Source organism: Ctenopharyngodon idella, chromosome 2, assembly GCF_019924925.1.
Source record: "Ctenopharyngodon idella isolate HZGC_01 chromosome 2, HZGC01, whole genome shotgun sequence".
NCBI classification, from domain to species: Eukaryota; Metazoa; Chordata; class Actinopteri; order Cypriniformes; family Xenocyprididae; genus Ctenopharyngodon; species Ctenopharyngodon idella.
The window spans coordinates 10,111,565-10,133,215 of record NC_067221.1 but is presented as its reverse complement, the minus strand read 5'-3'; the positions used below and the strand labels follow the sequence as shown (position 1 = coordinate 10,133,215).

The following is a 21,651-nucleotide window of genomic DNA, read 5'->3' as shown; positions in this document are numbered from 1 at the left end:
AAAGGCCTTGTTAGCGGTCACTTTTGCTTTTTTGATGTGGCACTACAGCTCTCTCTTTATTTGTACCCTGTCTCACCAGTATTGATCACATAGTGTTTGTACAAGGTCATTTATGTTCTAAAAGTCATTGAGTAAAAATCAATGCATATAAATACCATACAAAAGTTTATGTTTTCTACAATTTTTTTTATTTATTTATTTTTTTATAGAAGTCTCTTATGTTGGCGCCAATAGCCTCGTGGGCAGCACGCCAACATATAGTGCAGTTGTGCTTTGGGCGTCCTGAGTTCGAGTCCCGGCTTGTGGACCTTTCCCAATCCCGTCCCCATCTCTCTCCAACTTTGCTTCCTGTCTACATACTGTCATAATAAACACCAAAAATAAATCTTTAAAAAAAGAAGTCTCTTATGCTCACCAAAGCATTTATGTGATCAAAATACAGTTAAAACTGTAATATTGTGAAATATTGTTACAGTTTAAAATAACTGTTTTCTATTTTAATATATTTTACATTTAATTTATTTATTTGATGACAAAGCTGAATTTTCAGCATTATTACTTCAGTCTTTACATGATGTCACAAGATCCTTCAGAAATAATTCTAATATTCTGATTTGGTGCTCAAGAAACATTTCTTATTATTATCAATGTTGAAAATGGTTGTGCTGCTTAATATTATTCTTGAAACCTTTCATCATTTGTTTTCAGGATTCTTTGATGAATAGAAAGATCAATATTTTGGAACAATGCAAAAGTCTTTACTGACACTTTTGATCAGTGTAATACATCTTTGCTGAATAAAAAATATATATATTTTTCCACAAAAATAAGTACTGAACCCAAACTTTTGAACTGTGTGTGTCTGTAATCAATGAGCTTCCTACAGTGTATAACATATTTATTTTTAATTTTTAAGCCACACTGATATCTACTGATTTACTTCTGATTTACAATATTACAGTTTTTCGCCTTTGGCTTGCTTCGTTGGGGACACTTGACATTTGATATTCAACAGTGCTTTGCATCTGCCTACACTGACAGCATTTTGTTTAAGAGCTGCTGTGCAGCCAAAATTATATACCATTTATCACTGTAAAGCTGCTTTGACACAATCTGCATTGTGTATATATACTATACTATACGCTATATAAATAAAGGTGACTTGACTTGACTTTTCTTTTTTAGCAGTGAAAGTAAATGTATCCAAACCATTGGAACTGAAACTCTTTTAAAGGGGTCATGATCTGGATATTTTATTTCCTGAGGTGCACTTATAATGTTGCAGTTTATCCTCAATCGATTTGACACATTTCTCCAAATTAATGTAGTTGCTCTCAAAACAATTAATAAATTTATTAATTGTATTGTTGCCAAAACAGTTCAGTATTCACTGCGTAATGAAGCACTGCAGTTTTTTCTATTAATGCATTTATCAAAAATAAATACTAACAACAAAACTACAAGTGTGTTCTCTGTTGATTTGAAAAGTTCAGCTGTAGATGCACAAATACATGAATGAAAATACATGTTTTTCTTCTTAATTCTTTAATGGCAAATTTAGTTGTATAACGATGAGTTTTAGCAAAAAAAAAGGTAAATAAATAAATGTACTGTAATCATTGAATCAATGAATTTTATAGATCTTGCCTCTTATTTACATCTGGCCAAAGAATTTGGCAAATCAACATCTCAGCATATTTCACGAGTCATGCATCGTGGGGAAAAAGAAGTGAATGTTGGATCCATCCTTGTGCCTCAACTTCTCCACAAGCCTCTTCCATCACTTAAAGAAGACTTACTTGGTTGTAATAGTTGTGATCACATGCTTTCCATGTCCAAGAGAAGAATATACTGGAAGGAATACCATCCTGAAATGTGGGTGATGCTCAAACCACTCTTGTACCGGTGCTGAATGGTGAAAGTGGGCATTGTCCCACACAACTAAACAGTTTCGCTCAGTTTGCTCCTGATCACCCTGTGGAAAGTTGATTTCATTGAGGGAGTTTAAACAATTTAGAAGCCTTTCTGTGTTTTCGGCCCCAAGACAGCGTTGTGTGCCACACCATCAGTGGATTGGAGTACTAGGACATTTATTAAAAATAAACTGAATCCATTTTCCTCTGACATCCTTCGGCAGCTCATACAAAGATGATGTTTTTCCACAGCCAGGAACAACACAACGTCTGCTTGGCATCGTAATCTTGAAATTATCACAATCTTATCGTAAACAACTACTTTAGATCCACTCGCTGCTCATCGACTGAACATCAGTGGGTGGGGACAACGATGCGATGATGTAAAAGTAGCCGTTGTTGTCTTGCTCCAGAGGCATTCGTATTAGGGATGCACGATATGAAAAGTTTTAACCGATACCTGATAATTAAGTCCTTCTCATGGCCGATTCCGATAAAGCACCGCAATACTTAGTAACAGAAAGGGTTTAACAGAACTATGGTTTATCTGCACTTAACAACTCATTAACAACAAATTTATATTCAAGTATTTCATGCATAACAAAGAAATGCATATATTCAACCTGTCGAATCAACGGTTCAGAGCGCCCTAAGTCACGTGATTTCAGCAGTTTGGTGGTTTGACACGCGATCCGAATCATGATTCGACACAGGATTCATAACGCTCCGAATCTTCCTGAAGCAGTGTTTTGAAATCGGCCATCACTATATAAGTCGTTATTTAGTTTTTTTGGCACACCAAAAATATTCTCGTCGCTTTATAATATTAATATTGAACCACTGTACTCACATGAACTGATTTAAATATGTTTTTAGTACATTAATGGATCTTGAGAGAGGAAATGTCATTGCTCCCTATGAAGGCCTCACTGAGCCATCGGATTTAAACAATATCTTAATTTGTGTTCCGAAGATGAATGAAGGTCTTACGGGTGTGGAACGGCATGAGGGTAAGTAGTAAATGACAGAATTTCATTTTTGTGTAAATTAACTCTTTAAGTCACATGTTTTTCAAATACATAATAAATAAAATACATTGACATTTGTCAACTTTGGAAAAAAATGATAAACAAAAGTGCATCCTCCACAAAAGAGCATAGGGCATAGTTGAGATTTCTCTGAAATTACATAGTTTAACATAAAATAATATAAGGGATGAGGAAGGTATATAGTCACATGTTTTTGTTTTTCTACTAACCTGCGAAAACCCGGAGCCTCTACCACGGAAAAAAGGTTGGTCATCAAGGACTATATATTTCATTACTTTGTCGTTTTATGGCTTAGCCTTTTTGCTGTCTCTGGGAAAACTTTACAATTTTCAAATGCCTGCTGAATGGGGACATCGAGTTTTAGGCTTAGCGCTAGTAGCTGCTGCCACGGCTGCTTCATGTTCTTTTAATACAGCTTCGCCGCGATGACGACCTTTCATGTGAGATAGATTTGTTGTGTTAAATTTGTGTAAAAAAAAAAGCATTGTCCTCCGCTGCCACAAAACTAAAGCCACTGGAAGGCATGCCTGCAACCTTTAGCCAAAAAAGCGTAAAGGCTAATGCTAACTTGCGGTAAGCAGGGAGGAGTTTTGAACGGCGACATGATAGGCTGAGAGGTGCTGCACGTTAACGGATTTCATTTATTTATCGGAGCAATAAAAATGACATAATTTTCACCCATAAAGCCCGATAATTTATCTGTCCGATAAATATCGTGCATCTGATAACTTTCCCTATCTGAACATTAAACTAGTCATCTGAATATTGTGGTTTAATTTGCTTATTGCCAACATTGATGTTAAAGTGTTTCGTAAACACTGCTTAATTGCTACAAACGCTATGAGATCACAGAATTGTAATGCTTGCCTCTTCAAGCTGCCTGCACAACGTTTATTGAAAAAATCCATCCACAGCACATGGCAAGTCTTGACAAGGAAAGCAGTTTAAATTACCATCTCTTTCTATCCCTCACCGTGATAAATTATGCATTAGGAGGATTCATAGATCTTAGCATCGCAGGGTAATTACCTTTTAAACAAGCGCACAAATGGAGCAATTACAATGTTTCAGATCCCATAGGGAGGCATTTACATTGGTAATCAAAAGGACAGCAATTCTGGTAAACACAAATGCTGTGAATCGTTATTTAAATATTCAAATCGGATCCCTCTCTCCAATCCCCAATTGCCCCCCTGAGCCAGATGAAACAGCTGACCCCTAACTAGAAAACAACACGTACCCTTAGCAGTGAATCCGGGAAGACAGGATTTTGATAGCTTTGTGAGGATGAGTGTGACATTCTCAGATTTCATGCTGTTATTCAACAGCTGGTGGGTCGATGCCAGCTTCACATGCGTCACGTGTAGCTGCAGTCACCTGACCTGTGTGGCGGTATTGTTGACGGCAATCGCTTGAAGACTGACTGACATTTAACTGAAGAATAACTGCCAGGCCAAATCATCTGTGTGTGCATTATAGGAACAATGAGTCCTCTGTATGTTCTATTTGCTCAGAATAAACTGTTTGTCACATGAGGATTTTCATGTTTAGCAGGGTGTCTTTACTTTTTACGCTGCAGGCTCTTGAATGCAGCTTGTAGGTCTTGTTGACAGTTCATAGTTATAGTTGTAAAAGGGTTAACTGTTTTCTCCGGACTCTGTTTGTTGCCTGCAGGCTTGAACTTCATGTTGATTTGACCTCTGTTAAAGGATGAAAGAGATGCTTGACTATCGGCAGCACTGCAACAAATTCCTCGAGATCAGTACAGACTGACCGTAAACTCACAAATATTTCGGCTCTCATCTGGTTTGTTTTGGCGTCTACTGTAGCAACCAGAATGTATCTGTACAAACAGACTTTCTGTGATCAGAATAATTGATGTCACACCCACTTAATTAATATTCTGTGTAAGATTATCAGTATTATCTTGAGAGTGCTCATTGGTTGGTTTGTACCTTCTGATAAAGGGTCTTTCACTTTGCTATTCTTATTCCATTATTAAAAACTCAGTGAACAGGCTTGGTAAAGTGTTAGTATGCTCCTCTTTATCTCGTATATACTGTATGTATATGTATGTTTTTGTATGCTTGTTGACGTCTGTTTGAGCAGACAGTCAGGTGAATGACACACATACTGCTGTTCAAAAGTTTGAGGTCAGTAAGATTTGTATTAATTCTTGTATTCAGTAAGTCTGCATTAAATTGCTCAAAAGTGACAGTCAAGTGTTTTACACTGTTATAAAATATTTCTAAATCCTGTTTAAACTTTCTATTCATCAAAGAATCCTTTAAAAAAGTATCATGGTTTCCACAAAAGTATTAAGCAGCACAATTGTTTTCAACATTGATGATAATAAGAAGAAATGTTTCTTAAGCACCAAATCAGCATATTAGAATGATTTCTGAAGGATCATGTGACACTGAAGACTGGAGTAATGATGCTGAAAAATCAGATTTGCTGCCACTGGAGTAATTTACATTTACAGAAAACAATTCTTTTAAAATAATATTTCATAATATTACTTTTACTGTATTTTTGATTAAATAAATGCAGCTTTGGTGAACATAAGAGACTTAGTACACTGTAAAAAAAAAATCCCTGTAAAATTTACGGTAAAAAAAATGGCAGAACTTTACCGTAAAAAATACGGTAGCAGCGTTTTAGGTTTTACGGGACAGCATTTAGTTTACTGTCTATTTTACAGTTGAAAAACGTATAATTTAAAGGTTTATATTGTAATAATTATGGTTCATAACTGTTTATTTTACACACTGTAAAAGAATTCCCTTAAATTTACAGTAAAAACCATATTTCATGAACTGATATAATGTTATTTACCATCCTATTGAAGTACTAATGTCTGTTTTGTACCTTCGTAATACACTGACAACCACCAAACACAGTGGTGATGAGTCACATGATGAATCAAAGTTCATCACAAGCAGCTTTTCAAAAGCTGAGAAGGACAATGCTAATATATAGAAGTTTCACAGTGTCATTCACACAAACACTAAACACCATCATGGTAACACATGAAATTTTAAAAATGTAACACCAAACATCAATTCAAGAACATTAGATGTAACATAAAACCCTAATGTAGATAACTGATTAGAAAAAACTAAGAAGAAACAGAGTTATTTCAACGAAAATACATCAAATGTGAAGTGTCACGCAGGGAATTGTGGGAATGTCAATTTATGTTTTTTCACTGTAAATTATACAATGATGTTATTTTTCACTTCCAAAAACTGTAAATTTAACGGTATTTTACCGTAAAATTACATTAAATGTACCGTTAGATCTATTACAGTTATTCACCGTACGGAAACTTTCTGTAAACCAATTGACTGTTTTTCACCGTAGCATTTTTACAGTCTTTTACCGTTAAAATGACGGTCATTTTGAGTAAACTGGCATTTAAAATCTAATTTAAACCTGGAAATAAACAAATTAGTTTTTCTAAAGGTAATCTAAATGTAAAAATAGTGAAAATGAGCATGCACAATTAAATATTCAATATCAACTGATACTGATAAATTAAAAATATTATTGGCATATATCCATTATGTATACAAACCCAGTATATATGGCATCCCTAAAACAATTTGTATTAAATTAGAACAAAATAGAAGTATTATTACTGTGGTATCAGACCTCTGACCCCTCTGTGCGTTGTTTAAGCTCATAGAGACCGGTGCCAGTTCTTTGATTTCTTCCTAGTATGTTGGTTCATTTGTTTGAAAGACAGAAAGTAACATTTTGTGTAGAGCGTGACATGTTCGATTACCTTATCAGTGCACTGATAGTGGGCTGAACATGACCTGTACTGATGGATTGCACCGTCCTCAAAGGATGCCGGCAGAAATCCGCCACAACATGAACAGGAATTCTGGGAGGTTTGTAAACACACCCTGATAGCCAGCATAGAAGCACAATTGTCAATATGTGTCTTCAAACAGCAGTGTTGAGATTACGTACACACAGTTTACCATAACGTGCCAGACTTTCACCATGGAGGCATTATGGATGTGATGGGAATCTACCAGGCCCATTGTGGTACAAACAAGGAGTCTCAGTGCATGAGGGCTCTAAAAATACTCCTCCTGCTGTCCTAGTAACTCATGCCCAGCCACTTTTGTGGCATGACCATGATAGACTAGTAGCAACTATTTTGGAGCCAGTATAAATGGGTGGTTTCACCCGTATGTAGCCTGGATCCCCTTTTTGATCCCCAGCAGAGTAATGCCCCATTGTGTTGGTCGTGCTCTCTAGTCAGGAAAGAATTACTGTGTTCAAAGGTCAACAAGAAAGGATGCACACAGTAATAAAATTGAACACCATTCACCTGGGTTTTATTGTACCATGTGTTCTGTCAGTGAATCATTCTGATTATATATTAGATAACATATGTGTGTTGTCATGAAAATGGTAAAAACCACTATGCGTTTGCTGTGTTTTTGCTTGTTATATCTTAGAATTGACCTAGAATCATAAATAATGGTTATGCCAACCATGAAGATATGATTACATTTGTTTTAATGCAAAACAAACCTGCTGACAACCTCTCGTCATTCGATAAGATCAAACTATGTGTTGGCTGATGGTTTTTCGTGTTTGTGTGAGATGCGATTTCATCAAACATGGCTGAATGCTGATAATAAAATCTGGTTCCCCTGGTATAGTTTCCAAACCCACGGCGCTGTTTAGCTACAGCTCTTTTATTAAGAAACCTGAGCGCTTAATAAGTGAACTGCGCAATCCTTTTTAATAACACCAGTAAAACTTTATGGTTGTACTGTTTTGCTTTTTCTCATTGCGGCTGCACTTTTACAGAGTGAAGTAATGCTGTTTTTGAATATATAATGACAGTGTCTTTTCATTATTGAGCTTTGTGCTACAGATATGAATAATACCATTATGTTGTTGGTAATTTTTATATTTGATTTTTTTTTAAAAATTTAGTTATGATATTAATCTGACGTGATAAAACTGGCAAAACATTCCATGTCATTTTTTATTTTTAGCTAGTAAGTAGTTGAAATAGTGCTGTCAAATCGATTAATCACGATTAATCTCATCTAACATCAGTTTGTTTATATAATATATATGTGTATATATATAGGTCGATGACATGACGGGTCATTTTTTTGTCCAAAGGCCTTAATAATAATAAAAAACAAAGATATGACATCCAAAGTATGTAAGGTAGTACAACTAGATCTCTTTTATTGAATCCAAAAGGTTTTAATTATATTTTGCTACATATAAAGGTATTTTAAAGATTTTAAAGTGTCAAAAGGTCATTCGGTTTAACTGTCCAAAGGTCAATACAGCCATTTCATTTGTGATTAAAATATCTTAAAATGTAATAAATGTATATATTTTTTATTCTGGCATGATTTTATAACATTATATATCAACATAGTACAAAATGGTATTAAAATTATGTGTAGAAGTCGTTGCTTTGTTATGAGAAAGAATGTCTGGAAAAATGAATTTCATTGATGTCATTTGGAGTAACCTATATAAAGGGACCATTTTGGATCAAGTCATGTGGTCAATATCATGTGACAGGATGTGACATCATTCAGACAACTGCAAAGGACCACATGGTCGTGAACTAACTCTCTCAACTATTTGAAAAATTCATGTTTTCACTTGCTTATACGCATGTCCGAAACATCAGGTCATTCGGTACAACCGCTATAAAACATGGAAAATGTTGTAATATTTTAAAAACTTGTACTAAATATAAAATGTTTGATTGTCCTTTAGCTGGCTAGCTAGATATCAGGCTGTTAGCATTGTTTAAAAATATCGTCATTCAGTACAATCAAAAGTGTCATTCGGTAAAACCGAGATTATCGAATTACTTTTTTGGTGACAAATTTTGTCCATCTTGTAAAAAATGACAAAAGCAGTGTTAATTGATTATAAAAACCACATAATCTCATTGTTAACACTTAATAAAACTATAAAATTAATTATATCTCCATTAGGTTTTTTTTACACTTTTAAAAACCTTATTCGTCAATGACCCATATACTGTGTATATAAATATATATGTGTTATACATATACATATATATACACACACACACACAAATATATTGTATAAACACAAACTTTTGTGTTAGATGCGATTAATCGCGATTATTCAGTTTGACAGCCCTAGGTACAATTATTTGACAATATTGGACTATATTTTATTTTTTCCTCTGTCTGTCTTTCTTTCTATCTTTATTTGTTTCTAATTTTACATTCATTGTTTACCTTCAGAGGTGGGGAATCCACTCTGATTTCATTAGCTGTCATTTCGCGTTTGCTCCCACAAGAAAAAGCCCAGTGGGCGGCAGAGCGTTGAATAGCACCTCTCTCATACTGACTCATCTGCTCCTCTCTAGGGCTCTCTTCACACTCCGAAGTGAGGCTGCAGGTGGGCGTCTTCTACATGTCTGTGGTCTTTTCTGCTCGGCTGACACCCTTGCCTGCCCCATATTCAATTCTCGCTCTAAGTGAGAGCTGCTGCTCTGGTGCTGGCATGAGCCAGACCTCTTTGGCAGGATTCAGGCAAGTTGGCCTTTGCCAGGCATAGTTGGCTGTGTGTGTCTGGTTCCCAGAAGGTTGCTAGTATTCTAGTCTGGCTCTGATTCCTTGTTCTCACAGGACTTAGTGTTTATTTTAGCCTGCCCCACTAGCCAGCTATACCTGTATGTTTTTGTGTGTATGTGAATGTGTGTATGTTTATTTGCAAGTTCATTTGAGTGCATGCACACAGTACATGCATATAAAACTCTCTAAAGCTGAGGCAGCATCCAATGTTTGTTACCCTGTCACATCTCCTCTACTCTTGCTGTGAAACAGCCTGCTGAGATTTCATATTTCATTTGATGATTTTGATGCACAGATCACACAAGCCTGAAATTTATATTGTGGTGGAATTTAAAACAAACAAACAAACAAAAAAAAAGATCATGTTGGCTTATTATATACGTTAATGTGTGACTTGTTTTTGTTTTTCTGCCCTTGACTTTTAGACTTAAGCCGAGCGCTCAGAATATACTATTAGTCACATTAAGACTCTGCGTCACGTGCTCTTCCTCTGTGTGTATTATGATGCTGTATGGCCTATAAATGGACAAGAGGAAATCTAATCCGTGTACACAAACAGCTTTGAAACTGGCAATGATTGTTAAATATTACACAGTTTGATTGCTAGTCACACTTTGGATGTAAACTGTCATTCCAAATGTTGTCTGTCATGGTCCTTATAGTCATGGGCCATATAAACTGTGGTTTGGGTTAATCATGGTTATTGGATACTTTGTAAAAGCACAGTGAAAATATTTCATTTATTTAATTTAAACCAGTAATCCTCTCCTATTTCATGTTACACAAAATGGACTTGTTTGTCATTTGATATGTTTCTTTTCTGTTATTTTGTGTTTCATCTGTCATGGAAAGGGATGCATACATGTTAATATTTACAGAAAGTGCTTATCTTTCCACTCTACAATAAAAGAATATCTTTTATTGTATCTTATATCTTTTAAATATTTCTTTGTTTATCACATTCTTCTTTAAAGAATGAGGTTATCATCTATGAAAGTCTCATTAGTATCTATGTTATCAAGGCTAATTTAACCTTTACTCTGACCTCTAGTACATGGCATCAACATTACTATTAAGTTCCTTGTATAGCTTTTTATTTTTATTTATTTAGTTATTTTAATTGAAAGTAGAACCAGATACTGTAAACCTGATCACAAAGCAGATTTATAAAAAGTGAGGATTGTGGCAAGACCACACAAAATATTGTTATTATTTTCTTCTTCTTTTTTTAAAATCATACTAATAAAGCTTTAATCTTGAGAGACCTGTAGCAGGTTGCTTGGCACTAGGGGCCCTAGGGAGCATGTTTTTGGTATTAAAATTATGATGAAGAGAAGAAAATGAAATGAAACTGTTGTGGGTCTTTAAATGGCAGATTAAAAACTATGCTAGTAGTTTCCCCCTACACAGTACTGCTGTCATGAACCTACAATGTTTTTGTCACCTTGAGAAAAAATTGACATCTCGTCATAGAAAGTGATTCTCTTACAAGAAACCTCTTGTCCCTCAGTGGAGATTCAAGAAACAAAGAGTGAAAGTGCAAGGCAGAACAGATGAGCGGTGGACTCGCTGGGGCCTAGTTCTTCAAAAATACTCAGCGTTTCCTGTGCTCTCCTTCACACGTCTAAAACCTCAGCACATATGAGCAATTCTGAGAATTACCGTCACATTTTTTTATAAGGAATTAACCCCTTTGATACCTAAAGTAAAGCCTAGGAGTTTCCTTATCGAGTTCTAACGCCGTGCTAATGAGAAAACTGAAAGCGTCATAAAATGTAATTTCATAATGGACTAGTTGATATGTTGTCTGAAGGACTATTCGACTAGTTGGTCTTAAGGAAGTCCCATATAATTCGTCTTAGGGTCATGATTTAGGGTCATGCGCACCATACTCCGATCAGACACTTTTCTTAGGGTGTGTTCACACAGGATGCATTGTGTACAAAAACAGCCTGACAGAAAGCATAACAGTGTAACCAAATTCAGGGGTCTTTTTTATTTTTTTTAAGTTACTTGTAACTTTCATTTCAAATCGATATGTTATAAAATGCAGTGCTCATACCACCTTCCACATTCTTCAAAAAGCTTATGCTGTACAATCTACTCCTTCCCTATTCATATTACGGAAAAAACGGAACTGGCATCGCGTCAGTTTCGTAAGTCGAATAGGGAAGGCGTAGGATGTAGAGCGTAAGCTTTTTGAAGAATACGGAAGGAGGTCTAGCGGAAGCTAGATATTTTACTTCATAATTTGTTAAATATGGATATTTTTTTTGCACAAACGCATCGCTTTGCTTCAGTTTAGATTAGTTTTCGTTAAGGATAATAATACCACTTGCTTGTTGCTTAAAGTGGAGAAATTTAGAAACCGTTTCCATGTGCTGACAGTCGTGCAAAATATTACAGTTAAAATACAAATAAACGTATAGACCGCATTAACGGACTAATCGACCCTTCTGACCCATGCATGGTGTGTTTGTGTGTCGTCTCTAACAGACAGAACAGAACAGCGGATGGCCTGTGCTTCGTTGGAAGATAAAAACACTGCTCCCCACCCAGATATGAACAGTAATGAGCGACTGAGATAGGTGAGACAGAAGAGATCTGTGTTGGAGTTATCTCGCCAACAGAAAGCACTTCCTTTTCTGATAGAGCTGACAGGTCTGTAGTAATCTCAGTCAGACTGAGCCACTGGGTAACAGCCGTGGCTCTTTCCTGAGAAGCCAATCTCAGTGCTCCTTCTGCACAGACAAACCCAAATACCAGAAAACACACTTGCTATCACTCAGCTCATACAGGAATCTGTTGGGAAATAACAGGCTGATGTTAAGAAATAGCTAAAACTCCCTGCTTTGTTTGAGGCTTAGAGATGTGTTTTTAAGAGTTGGCTGATTTGCATATGAATGGTGTCCTTGTTGAGCAAGACGGATCCTCATGCTCTATCGTATTGAAGTACTAAAGTGATGTGAATCATTTTTTTGAACATTGCTTTGTGTACCTAGTGAAATTAGTTTGGCATTGAGATCTTGTACGTTTTCCACTTCCATACCCACATAATCACTGTGGTAAACTGTTATTTGACCTATAAGGGTCATCAGTCATTCTGCCTGCCTGATTTCCTGCCAGTTTTGTTGATGTGCATCTGCTCCATAGATGACAAGGGAAGGCCAAATTGAGCTTAGTGGACCTGTCCTCTGCGCAAACCAAGGACAAAAAACAAGGTCACATTCCTTCTCAAGATTAGACACAGCATCAGCAGTGCAGGGCGAATGGAAAGAAATGTACAGTGTTTTAAATCAGGGCAGGAATGAACTGGACATTTGAATGATAACTTCCTAACTTTGATTTCAGGAACTGTGTATGTCATAGTATAACTTTTTTGAAGTGTTTTTTTAAACAAGATTAACAGAAAAGGGAGAAGTAGTTGACATTAGTTGTTTCCATCCACCTATTTTTATGCTCATTTTGGGATATCGCATAGAAAAAAAACGCTGGATAGAAACGCCAAGATGCGCATAAACTCTAAAAATGTGCATAAAAAAACGTATGCGCTCAACTGAGTCGGATACATGCGATAAGAAATCGGATTTTTATGCGATAAGAAAACACGTGCATAAACTATGATGGAAACACGTTTACCGAATAAATTCCTTGATGCGCATCAAAAAAGACGTAATGGGACGCATCAGAAATGCTGTTTTGGTCAGTCTGTAATGCCTGAGCAAAGTCTGTCATTAAATGTATAGTTCACCCAAAAATTAGAATTCTGTCATTAATTACTCACCCTCATGTCGTTCCACACCCATAAGACCTTCGTTCATCTTCAAATTAAGATATTTTTGATGAAATCCGATGGCTCAGTGAGTCCTGCATTGACAGCAAGTTAATTAACACTTTCAGATGCCCAGAAAGCTACTAAAGACATATTTAAATCAGTTAATGTGACTACAGTGGTTCAACTTTAATGTTATGAAGCGACGAGAATACTTTTTGTGCGCCAAAAAAACAAAATAACTTCAAAACACTGCTTCATGAAGCTTCATGAATCTTTTGTATCGAATTAGTGGTTCGGAGCATGAAAGTCACGTGATTTCAGTAAAAGAGTCTTCGTTACATCATAAGTGTTTCGAAATTTCAATGGTTCACGTGATTATCGGAGTTTGATACATGCTCCGAACCACTGATTCGAAACAAAAGATTCGTAAAGCTTCGAAGCTTCATGAAGCAGTGTTTTGAAATCGCCTATCACTAGATATTGTTGAATAAAGTCACTATTTTGTTATTGGGTTTTTTTGGCACACAAAAAGTATTCTCATCGCTTTATAACATTAAGGTTGAACCACTGTAGTCACATGAACTGTTTTAAATATGTCTTTAGTACCTTTCTGGGTGTTTGAAAGTCTAAATTACCTTGCTGTCACTGACCCATCGTATTTTATCAAAAATATCTTAATTTGTGTTCTAAAGATGAACGAAGGTCTTACAGGTTTGGAACGACATGAGGATGAGTAATTAATGACAGAATTTTCATTTTTGGGTGAACTAACCCTTTAAAGTGGTTCGGTGTAATTCCCTCCCAGAAGCGCCTCAGCCAATTGCGTTCACAACCACCAGGCATCTGAATGCAAGATAACACGACAGCATTTATTGCAGTTCGTCTGCGCGTTCTGAGGTGCAAATAATTTATTATATAAAACAATTATTATATTCAGTGGCTTCTAAGCAGCAACTTCCATTTTTCTTAATGATATTTAGCGGCAGTTTATCAGGAAGTGACGATTTTGTTCTCTTTAACTCACGGGATGGAAACATGCTTTGTTCACAAATAGTTTATGCGATATTCCAAATTTGGGCAAAAGTTAAATTCGCAACTTTGGATGGAAACAGCTATTGTTCCACAGCCTTTTTTTGACAAAAGAAAGTTTTGTTTTACTCCATTTTACTCTGCCTTGTTGTTCCAACCAGTATTATTTTCTTCTACCATTAAACACAAAATGAGATGTCTATCAGAATATGCAAGCTGCTTTTATTTTTTACATGATGAATTATGGCCTGTTCACACCAAGCACGATAAATATAACTATTACGTTTTAATAATCGTTCTAATTTTATGCAAATAGGTGTGTAAAATAGTCCACACCACAGCTATAATGACAGCGAGGAATGTCGTTGGAATCGCTTTCAGAATTATTTTTTTCCTAGCTGATTAATGATAAAAACATTGACAGCCAATCAGAATCCACCTGACTTTAAACAGCTCAAGCATTTAATGCAGCAGACACCATAACTGCATCATGCTTATAATAAACAGAACATTATCGTGAATGAGTTGGTGTGGATGCTTTGCTAATGTAGTTACCATCTTTATAGTTATTGTGATGTTCTCCCAAACATGAACTTTTATTTTTCACAGAATAAAGAAAATACGGGGGATAGAACAACATGAGGGCGGTAAATGACATCATTATTTTCATGTTTGGATTAACTTTCCCTTTAATTTGCTAAAAGTGCGACCACTTTCTCATCAACTGTTACTGTAATGTGCTGTGATGACATATGTCTGCTTAAGAAGACTAAACATGGAGTCCATCTTTAGTGGAAACCACCTCCTCTCTCACAGTGTCCATTTGGAAACAACTGAGGGAGGAAGTCAATATTATGATAGGAGGATGTGTTTTGGGGGCCGGGGTTTGAATGTGGTCAGAGCTTGTTGTTATTTGCTCGCTGTGGGAAATCACTCTCATGACGGACACAGTCTCTATGAGTTGTGGTTTCTGCCACATAGGAGCAACAGCGTCTCTCCATTTGTGAGATGGAGAAGGGTTATGTAATCTCTGATAAATGAAATTCCTGTTTAGTTGGAATGCTGAGAAGGCCTTGTACTTTCCTTGACAGTCGCAATGAACTCGCTTGTCTAAAAGAATGTTAAAAAAAAAAAAAAAAAAAAAAAGGACATTAGCCACAAAATAGTTAACATTTATGAAGAGCTTGTCAGCACATACAGAGTTTGGAAAAACTGAAAAGGCAGAAAAAAGAGTAAAAGAAAGAGAAACACATAGCAGGGAGAAAAAGGGAGTAGAAAGAAAGAAATTTTTGGATCGCACCTCCCTCGCTAACTCGTTCCTGTCACGGCTTTCCACCCATTGTGGATTGTTGTTATGGGAACAACCAAAAATCGCTTATGGAAGCGATAACAACGGCGTGTGTGGTTGTGAATTATGTGAATTTTAATGATGTAAGACGATCTATTGCGCACCATGAAGATTTGAGGGATTTTTATGCAGCCTGATATATTTTCCAGCTCAAAATCTTAGTTGATTTGGCTGAAGTTGAAGGCCTTAATTCAATAATAAAGATAAATTACTGTGGTGTCTGAGATGTAGTGATCCATAACTATATAGGCTACAGTTTTAAGCTGCTGAATCCATGTGAATCTCCCTCTCTGACGTAATTCAACTGAGAGCACGAGCCTAAAGGACGCTGAAACCGAGGGAAAACTCTTGCTTACTGAGAAACTTGAGCAACAGTGTCTGCGCTACAGCTGTGCCGTAATGTACTATAAAATATTCTGTGGCGGTGGAGCATTTCAGGTCAGCGCTGCGATTAGCACATAAACGTGGAGTAATGTCTCAAGGCCGAAATGAAAATAAACAGACGATCAGGATCAGTTGCTGTCTTTTTTTTAATACAGACTCTGCTAACCAGACGCTGCGGTTGATTGGAGTTTCTGTACATTCTGTCAAATGACAGAGTGGAGTTCTAGGAAAAATCCCTCTAGGAAAAACCTTAAATACTGAGTGCACTCTCCTTTGCTGGAGAACGTTTATTCCTCCTTCTTAGTTGTTTCTCTTTCCAATTCTCTTTCTGCTGCTTCTCCTCTCCTTCAAGTGCAGTAGTAATTGCAGATGAGGACAGAATTTGTGGAATCTAAATTATAAAGGTGTTCAGACTTGCTGAAGTCTTCTTTTGCCAAATATTTAAACTATTCTGCAAGTTAAGAAGCTTTGTTGCGTTTGTCCTGCTGTACAGAGCTGTTTGGTCACAGATATCAGAATGATGACATTAAAGGGATAGTTCACCCAAAAATTAAAATTACCCCATGATTTACTCACCCTCAAGCCATCCTAGGTGTATATGACTTTCTTCTTTCAGACAAATACAATCGGAGTTATATTAAATAATGTCCTGGCTCTTCTGAGATTTATAATGGTAGTGAATAGAGGATGAGATTTTGAAGCCCAAAAAAGTGCATCCATCCATCATAAAAGATATCCACACGGCTCTAGGAGGTTAATAAAGGCCTTCTGAAGCGAAGCGATGCATTTGTGTAAGAAAAATATTCATAACTTTAAAAACTTAAATAACTGGCTTCCGGCAGAAGGCCGTACGCACGTCAACTTAGCAAGCCAAAAGAGTAGCCCCTGAAGCGACGTAGGAGTAACGTAAGCTTAGACACTCTCGCTGTTCAAACAAAAAGGGCTGGCAACAAACTCAAGCTCCTCTTCTCTTATATAGAAATCCTCTGATAAAAATTCTTATTTTAGACTTCTAATTCGTGACCGGTGTTTTGTTTTGCTCTCTCCTCCACGTTCGTCATTACATCATGCGTCAGGTCAGAGTTCACTAAATTGATGCGTAAGGCCGTCTGTCGGAAGCTAGTTATTTTCGTTTTTAAAGTTTTAAATATGGATATTTTTCTCACACAAACACATCGCTTCTCTTTAGAAGGCCATTATTAACCCCCAGGAGCCTTGTGGATTATGTTTATGATGGATGGATGCACTTTTTTTGGGCTTCAAAACCTCATCCTCTATTTACTCCCATTATAAAGATTGGAAGAGCCAGGACATTATTTAATATAACTCTGATTGTGTTCGTCTGAAAGAAGAAAGTCATATACACCTAGGATGGCTTGAGGGTGAGTAAATCATGGGGTAATTTTCATTTTTGGGTGAGCTATCCCTTTACATGATCTGATTTGTAGTATTCATCATGATGAATGAGACTAATGTGAGTGGTTTTCTCAGGTTGTTTGTACATCTGTTAGAATTCCTTCATTAGTTGTGATGGGCCCTTTGTGTTGCTGTTAAACAAGCAGAAAGCATCTCAATAAAGCGTATTGTAATGGTTGTGATAATTCCCTCTGCTGGCCTTAGGCCAGTGCACTCCATCTTCTTAATTGAATTTCTGTCATCTGCTAAATGAAAAATAAAAATAAAATCAGCAACCCTGAATGTTTCCATCTCCATCTCACCGTCCCTTTTTCCATATTGTTAGGCATTTCCTATTAAGCGTGTACTGTAAATATATGTGACATTACAAATAACAGATTAAAAATTCATTTACACTGGCCTTTACCCTAATTTGGATTATATTTATGCACTTTTTTTAAAGCTGTCGGATATTTCGTTCTGTTGTCTGACAGTAATCACATAAAGTGCAGTTGGTTGTCCATCATTGCTAAATTACATGATTCAGTATTAGGGTATACAGGCAGTTTTTTTTTTTTTTTACTCAGTCGTGTTTACAGGTCACATTGTACTTTCAGGTCATACACACGCACACGTTTACTTATTTTCTAGAATTCAGACGGCGTATCAGTCGCTCACCCTGCCAGAGAGGGATACGGTGCAGAGGCCGTCCTGTGCGATAAGAGCTGGACAGCCCGACCTGCAGAGGACTGGACTGAACTTGAACCGTGGTTAGGCAGTATGAGGCTGGGAACACAAGGCTCTTACCTGGGAACACCATCCCGCTGAAGTCGTGAGTCACGCTGGCATCAACAGCACTCAAATCATAGAGATGGCATTTGAGATGTTAAATAGGTCGGGAGCACCTGAATGTCACATACTCCTCACAAAAGAAGACTGCATCCATGTGAATTATTGGTAAGATATAATGGTGGTAAAAGCTTAAGCCAGGAGTCTTCAGAAAGGGGACAACAAAGTATTTTTAGATAGCACATTTTTGAGAAAAAATAAAATAAAATGTGCATTTAACATAAACACATTCATTTGAACCAAAAGCTAAATTTATGAAACTAAGTTTTCCCTCACGTATTACATTGTGCTTATATGTATAACATGTATTAAAATATATAAAAATGTGTGATTATATATGTTGTCTGACTCCTTGTGCATACAAAAATCTCACTGGATTATTACAATTAATGGCAAAAGGAATGTTTGGAAATTTCCTACTGACATATTACAGAAAAAAATATAAATAATTGACTTTAAAAATGCTAATGTGCCTAAGACTTTTGCATGCAAAAGTCCAGGGGTCCCTGCTCTATTTCTCTAGCCACCAAAGGGGTTTTGTAATGAAATCTTTTTTTCTTTTCTTTTTTTTTTTACTCACAGTATGCACCGTTTAACCCCAGATTGACCTCACTGTATTATAATATTAACATGCATATTAATCTGTGAATGCATTTAAAAATCTATGATAATGTAGGGATGATAATGCCCTTATGTTTTAATGATTAGGTGAATGTAGATATGTAATGAGATGGTTTAAGTGAGGGACTAGCCGTTTCTCCTCTTGGGCTGAGGATTTTCTCGTGGATCCTCGGTAAAGCCCAGGTTAATGGAATTGCTTCAGATCTGGTGTTGGGGATTGAGAAGCCTCTGTTTAGATTAATGTGAGGGATGACGGGAGAGTGGGATGCTGCCAGTGCTCTCTAATAACACTGTGAGGGCCGGGGGGGGGTCAACGGAGGGCACGCCCAATCTGGCTAGACGGTTTCGTCAGTGGATTCTCTCATAATCCTCTTTCTCCGACTGCCACCGTGGTCATGTGACTGCCTCTGTAACAGAAACCGTGAATCTGAGGCAGCTAAAGAGCTTTATGAATTGTAAACAAACTAGCATGCATTATGAATGATGAAATAAATGCAGATCCACTGGTTTTACTGTGTTTCTGTTTTTATTTCTTATTGGCAAACACAAACTTAACAAGTTAGCTTTTCAGCTTCTCCAGGAAGGCATTATCCAAATTTGCAGAACAGTTCTCTAAATATTTCCACCCTCCTGTTCAAGTGTCATGTGCTTCCTCTTTTACAGTGAAGAGGCAGTGTATCAGCTATCCATACGCTCTGTTGGAGGTTTCAAACTGGACTGAATTCCTTCGTAAAGTGGTCTCTCACCTCTATAACGGGACATGTTGTACTTCATGGTTACAGAGGTATGGATTTCAGCACACACTCCTAATCCCACAACTCATATTTCAGCATTAAATGCAGTGTTACAGGTTAAACATCCTTTAAGGGGCTCCCGGATGCAACCGGCACATGCAGCCTGTGAGTATTTGTTTTCATGACATGCACATTATGCAAAAAGACAAGCTGTTATGTGAACATTTACCTTATTCTGTACAGTTGTATCTTGCATCTGAACTCGTTTAACCATCACATTCTTCCATTCCAACCCATTTTTTACTCTTATCACTTTTCCCCTTTGATTTCCCTCCCCCCTCACTAACACTCTCTGTTCTTTATCTAAGGGCAGCAGGCCAGGCACACGTGTACATGCTCTCTGAAGAAGGGCAGTTCAGTGGAAACTAGCGAGCAAACACTCCAAAAAGGACACACGCTCCCTCAATGTCAGCAAATATTTAGTCACAACTTCAAAGAGAAGTGACAGTCCTTTGAAATTGGGCTCAAGTTGGGCACTATTAGAGCAGGTGGAATGCTTTTTAAGAACAATGTGATGATGGCCATATATTCTGATCTCTTTTACTAATAATGATGTACAGTTTTTGCTTCATTTCATAAGGCCAACGTGGCAACATATTTTTAGAGGCAGACCATCATGTAACAATGTGCTGCTGTCACCTGCAAGACCGGCTGTTCTAACGGCTCAGAGAAATGGACTAATGAGGGCCCTGAAGTGAGTGCGATGCATTGATAAAGTGTCATTAAAAAAGATGGATTGTCACTTAAGCATTTATAGCTGCTGTTCAGCTCTTTCTGTTCTCGAAGTGTTCGGAAATCACCCCTCTAGATCAGGCTCTGTGGAGTGTGGGCAACAGTTTTTCATGGGTGACAAATATAGTTAAATGGTGAAATATAGAGGTGTACAACTTGTTCTCCCTAAGAGCTTGGTTAATAGAGAACAGGGCACAGAGCACATTTATTTGTAGGTCAGTATGTATGTGTTATTTGTCTGACAGTTTGGCTTTTAAACAGTTTAGTTAAGAGTTCACCCAAAATCAGAGTATATACAGATGCATAGGAAAATATAATGTATGCTTATGAGACAACGGAGGTTTCAGTATAGAGACAAATTATTTTATATTTATAAAATATAAATTATATTTGTAGCAAATATATTGTGTTTTGTTTTTTTTAATTAAATATGTTTTATACTACTGTTTGAAAATTTGCGTTTAGTATGTTTTTTTTGAATGAAATTCACTTGACAATGAAGAAAATGAATAATGTTACAAATGATTTCATTTTCTAATAAATGCTTTTCTTTTGAACTTTCTATTCATCAAAGAGGTCCTGAAAAAATTTATTGTGGTTTCCACAAAAATATTAAACAACTGTTTTCAACATTGTTGATAATAAAAAATGATCAATAAGAATGATTTCTGAAGGATCATGTGACACTGAAGACTGGAGTAATGATGCTGAAAATTCAGCTTTGCCGTCACAGGAATTACATTTTAAAATATATAAAAATGGAAAACAGTTATTTTAATTGTAATTACTATTTTTACTGTATGTTTCATTAAAAAAAAATGCAACCTTGGTGAGTGTAAGAGACTTACAAGAATATTATACCATTGCCTGTCTGAATACTCGATTCTGATTGGCTGGAAGGTGTGTATTTAAACCATTTAATGCACAGGTAGTTCCAAGTCAGTTTAATCACGTTCTATATTAATGCAGAATGCGAGTCGCAACTGACAAAAATAACTGTCTTTTTTACCCTTCAGGTCAAATATTGTGCTGTAATCATCAAAAATGGCTTTAAAGGGGACCAATTATGCCCCTTTTTACAAGATGTAATATAAGTCTCAGGTGTACCCCTGTCTGCTCCAGTAGCCTCTCACTGCAGAACACACGAG

At 36.6% G+C, this 21,651-nt stretch overlaps 1 long non-coding RNA gene across 3 annotated transcripts in view; it reads left to right on the top strand.

Moving 5' to 3' along the window:
- Positions 1-21,168, top strand: part of LOC127506744 (uncharacterized) — a 112,220-nt gene extending 91,052 nt beyond the window's left edge. Inside the window, exons 2-4 of one of the 3 annotated variants that reach the window (XR_007928116.1) lie at positions 9,369-9,400; positions 18,159-18,464; positions 19,641-21,168. This is a non-coding gene — a long non-coding RNA (uncharacterized LOC127506744). Of the gene's footprint in view, positions 1-9,368; positions 9,401-17,466; positions 17,495-18,158; positions 18,465-19,640 lie in introns of those variants that run through there. The other 2 variants (XR_007928115.1, XR_007928114.1) reach the window with 2 other exon arrangements.
- Positions 21,169-21,651: the final 483 nt, after the last annotated feature.